Below are 5,703 nucleotides of genomic sequence, written 5' to 3'. Positions count from 1 at the left end.
CCGCCGCAACCCTCCTTCGACTCACCTTCGTCGACCAGCTCGTTTGCCCGCCTCGCCGACCTCGCTGGACGTCGGTAAGCCGCCCCTCGCCACCCTCCTGGCCGCCGGTAGGGTTAGCCCTCGCCGGAGCTCGTCGACGATGAGGACAAACCCTAGCCGTCCGATCTCCTTAAATCCCACGGCCCCCATTCACGTACCGCTTCGCCGTTTTAAAACGCACTGACAGTGGACCCCACTGTCAGGCGGCCCGCGAGCATCGCCCGCGTAGCTGGGCTGGCCCGTTTAAGTTTCCCGCCCCCGTTTGAATTCAAACTTGTTTAATTCTTTTTCATTGAAATTGCAATCTGATGCTAGTTTCAAAATTTAATAGAGACAAATCTACTGAGCCAATTTTTACAAATTTTATATATTTAGAAAGCTCATGAAAGGCCCCATCCAACCACACTGGATTCAAATCAAAATATGTTGTAGAATTTGATTAGTAAAAATAACAAAGCAGTAACTTTTCAAACATCAAACATTTATTAAAAATCAACCCTTTTGAATTTTGAGGTGTTTCAAACTCTCATAATTCACTTTTCAAATACTATATTTGATTATGTAAAAATATGATATGGGTACTGTATATGATCATGGGTTAGAATCAAATAATGGCTATGTAGCCATTACTAGCCCATTTAAATTATTTCCAAAATTAAGATTTTAAATCTATGAGGTGTAGCACCTCATTTAAATCCTCTTCTCAAGTTGTATGAAGTAGTGTGATGACCCTGGTTGCTTGGTCTCATTTTTTGTTCACTTAAGAATATTAAATGTTTGCCATAGTAGCATTTAAATTGTTCCAACAAGTTATTAAATCTTATGGGAGTGTTTCTCTCATTTAAATATTGTCGTGAACAATTCAAAAGGGGGTAGAGACTCTGGTCATTTAGGTCTCACATGAATTGTTGATGATATTAAATCTTTACCATGTTAGGATTAAAAGGTATGAGGTGTTCACCTCATTTAAATCATTTTCTCAAATGATAAGTATGAAGAGGTTGACTTTGGTCAACCTAGGTCACACTTTGTTCATGAGAGAAATTTAAATATTAATAAGATAATGAGAGGAAATTATTTCTCTAAGTAATTAAAAGTAACACCTTAATTAGTATGAGAGGAAATTATTTTTCCTAAATAAGAAAAACAACACATTTACCCACTTAATAGTAATGAGTGATCCTAGTTTACTTGTGTAAATTATATGAGGTGTTTCACTTCATTTAAATCTGGTCCCAAGTACTTTCATATGAAGTTTGAACCCCTGGTCAAATACTATCACATGAAATACTTGGAGATTTTAAATCATAATAGGCATTATTAAATGGTATGAGGTATCCCTACCTCATTTAAATCATTTTCTCAAATGATGATGATGAATGGTTGACTTAGGTCAACATGACATCATGTAGGATGGTTTGAGAAATTAAATCTTAAGAAGATTCAATGAGAGGAAATTATTCCTCAAGAACTACATGGAAACTATCATTTACATATAAAATGAGAGGAAATTATTCTTCCTCAAAGCAAGACCACCAATGCACCAAATTGTATTAATTGTGTGAATAGAATAGTTTGTGTGAATATATGTGATGTTTGGAATAGCCAATGAACTGTTTGGTGATTGTATCCTCGTATTCGTATTTTAGATGCTAGTACCGAGGAGTATCAAGAGGAGGAGGAAGTCTACTTTCAGGAAGAAGAAGAGAACTTTGATCACCTCAACCACCAAGGCAAGCTATATTATGGCAAGCTAACACCTTTGCAAGTTAATATTCTTGCAAGATAACACTCTTGCAAAGTGCAAAGCTCACCATGAGCAAGGCATTACCCCATTTACTTTATGCTTATGATCCTATTTCCCAGTTTTACCTTACAAGCTTTATTTACTTTTGTTTTATCAAAGTACTTTTTGATTTAGGATTTTCACTTGGTTAGTATTGGATTAGTACAAGAGTATCAAACTTAGCCTAGAAAGCTATAAGCTAAGTTAGCACCCCTCATGACTAGTTGCTAGTGCTAACAAATAAAATTGACTACTCTAGATGGGAACTTGTGAAATGAAATGACTTTGAAAACCTTGGAATGATGAGTCATTCTATTGAGAGATTTTGAAGGTGAATATGACTGGTGAATGACTTGGTGAATTTTACCAAAACTGATGGTTGGGTTCGGATGCGATACCTTTCCAATTTTACAAGTACCCCCACAATACCTGAATCTGGGTAAGGCTTAGCTGGAAACTTATGTATTTTAGTATGGGTTCCCTCTGAACAAGCGTCATCGGGGTTATGCAGGTGGCTACCTCTACATCAAAAGGAATGTTGTGAAATGAGGTGATATGAGGTGAATGTCCGGCCCAAGCCCTCGTGCAGTTCCTGTGCTGACCGTTTGTCTTCACTGGGAGGCCAAGCTCATGGGGAGAGGTGCCTATACTAGAATATGTAAATGAAAGGTTAGGATTGGTAGTTCGCGTACTGCGTACGATAAATCAGGGCCAGTTACCCCTGACGAACTATTGCAATTGTTGTGGCACAAGTGTACAACCTCTGCAGAGTTAAACCTATTCGAATAGCCGCGTCCTCGGTTATGGACAGTTGGAAAGGCCATACTGTTCCGTCATCAGAACTTTTCTGAAAAATATGAATGGTGACTTGTGATTTTGAATTGAAAGGTGACTTTGACTTTGAATCACAACTGAGTTGTGGGAATGACACTAATGTTCCCACTTGAGTTAGTTAAGCAAATGAAGAGGCTTTGATTATTAAAGTGTTTATGAAATAAAACTGGCTTTATGCAAATGAAACTAGAGCTTAGCATCCCCTTCCATAGTTGATAATACTTACCTTAGTATTAGTTTGCGAGTACTTTAAAGTACTCATGGCTTTGTCCCTGGCTATTCAAATGGCCAGACTATGAAGAGGAGTACCAGAACCCGGAAGAAGGACAGCAGGACGTCTACGACAACTAGGATCACTCCTGACGTCAAGCGTTGGCCTGTGGACTATAGAGTCCCTTTCGATCTACGCTTCCGCTATGAATTTGTGATGTGTGTTGAAACAATGGTTCAACTATTATTGTAATATTGGATTATGTGATCTATTTGTAAGACGACTATGATATGTAATGAATGATGACTTATGATATTCAACTGTTATGTCTCGCAACAACAATATTCCTGGGATTGCGATGTATGGCATAACAGGCATCTGGACTTAAAAATCCGGGTGTTGACAAAGAGTGATGGACATAAAGGTACCTCCAGCAGCTGAATCCAATAGGTTCCGCGAAGAAAAATTCAGTCCTGCATAAAAGGTTTGGATGATCATCCAAGTAGTCAGTCCATGGGTTGGGCAATTTTTAACCAAAGATTTCATTCTTTCCCATGCTTGTGCAACATGCTCAGTATCCAATTGTTTAAAATTCATTATGCTACTCCTCAAAGATATAATTTTAGCAGGGGGATAATATCTACCAATAAAAGCATCCTTGCATTTAGTCCATGAATCAATACTATTCTTAGGCAGAGATAGCAACCAATCTTTAGCTCTTCCTCTTAATGAGAAAGGGAACAATTTTAATTTTATAATGTCACCATCTACATCTTTATATTTTTGCATTTCACAAAGTTCAACAAAATTATTGAGATGGGCAGCAACATCATCAGAACTAACACCAGAAAATTGCTCTCGCATAACAAGATTTAGTAAAGCAGGTTTAATTTCAAAGAATTCTGCTGTAGTAGCAGGTGGAGCAATAGGTGTGCATAAGAAATCATTATTATTTGTGGTTGTGAAGTCACACAACTTAGTATTTTCAGGAGTACCCATTTTAGCAATAGTAAATAAAGCAAACTAGATAAAGTAAATGCAAGTAACTAATTTTTTTGTGTTTTTAATATAGCGAACAAGATAGCAAATAAAGTAAAACTAGCAACTAATTTTTTTTGTATTTTGATTTAGTGCAGCAAACAAAGTAGTAAATAAAATAAAGCAAGACAAAAACAAAGTAAAGAGATTGGGATGCGGAGACTCCCCTTGCAGCGTGTCTTGATCTCCCCGGCAACAGCGCCAGAAAAAGAGTTGCTGGCGCAAAGTTGACGTGGGAGTTAGAGATCCCTGTGGTGTAACTTTTCTTCAGGTCCCCGGCAACGGCGCTAGAAAAAGAGCTTGATACGCGTACAGCACGCGTCCGTTGGGAACCCCAAGAGGAAGATGTGATGCGTACAACGGCAAGTTTTCCCTCAGTAAGAAACCAAGGTTTATCGAACCAGTAGGAGCCAAGAAGCACGTTGAAGGTTGATGGCGGCGAGATGTAGTGCGGCGCAACACCAGGATTCCGGCGCCAACGTGGAACCTGCACAACACAACCAAAGTACTTTGCCCCAACGAAACAGTGAGGTTGTCAATCTCACCGGCTTGCTGTAACAAAGGATTAGATGTATAGTGTGGATGATGATTGTTTGCAGAAAACAGTAGAACAAGTATTGCAGTAGATTGTATTCAATGTAAAGGAATGGACCGGGGTCCACAGTTCACTAGAGGTGTCTCTCCCATAAGATAAATAGCATGTTGGGTGAACAAATTACAGTTGGGCAATTGATAAATAGAGAGGGCATGACAATGCACATACATGATATGATGAGTATTGTGAGATTTAGTTGGGCATTACGACAAAGTACATAGACCGCTATCCAGCATGCATCTATGCCTAAAAAGTCCACCTTCAGGTTATCATCCGAACCCCTTCCAGTATTAAGTTGCAAATAACAGACAATTGCATTAAGTATGGTGCGTAATGTAATCAATAACTACATCCTCGGACATAGCATCAATGTTTTATCCCTAGTGGCAACAGCACATCCATAACCTTAGGGGCTTCTGTCACTCCCCAGATTCACGGAGACATGAACCCACTATCGAGCATAAGTACCCCCTCTTGGAGTTACAAGCATCAACTTGGCCAAAGCATCTACTAGTAACGGAGAGCATGCAAGATCATAAACAACACATAGATTGATAATCAACATAACATAGTATTCTCTATCCATCGGATCCCAACAAACACAACATATAGCATTACAGATAGATGATCTTGATCATGTTAGGCAGCTCACAAGACCCGATAATGAAGCATAATGAGGAGAAGACAACCATCTAGCTACTGCTATGGACCCATAGTCCAGGGGTGAACTACTCACTCATCACTCCGGAGGTGACCATGGCGGTGTAGAGTCCTCCGGGAGATGAATCCCCTCTCCGGCAGGGTGCCGGAGGCGATCTCCTGAATCCCCCGAGATGGGATTGGCGGCGGCGGCGTCTCTGGAAGGTTTTCCGTATCGTGGCTCTCGGTACTGGGGGTTTCGCGACGAAGACTATTTGTAGGCGGAAGGGCAGAGTCGGGAGAGTCACGAGGGGCCCACACGCTAGGCCGGCGCGGCCAGGACCTGGGCCGCGCCACCCTACTGTGGCACCGCCTCGTGGCCCCACTTCGTCTTCTCTTCGGTCTTCTGGAAGCTTCGTGGCAAAATAGGCCCCTGGGCGTTGATTTCGTCCAATTCCGAGAATATTTCCTTACTAGGATTTCTGAAACCAAAAACAGCAGAAAACAAAGAATCGGCTCTTCGGCATCTCGTTAATAGGTTAGTGCCAGAAAATGCATAAA

The sequence above is a fragment of the Lolium perenne genome, chromosome 7 (assembly GCF_019359855.2).
Source record: "Lolium perenne isolate Kyuss_39 chromosome 7, Kyuss_2.0, whole genome shotgun sequence".
NCBI lineage: Eukaryota > Viridiplantae > Streptophyta > Magnoliopsida > Poales > Poaceae > Lolium > Lolium perenne.
Note: the sequence above shows the minus strand (reverse complement) of the source record.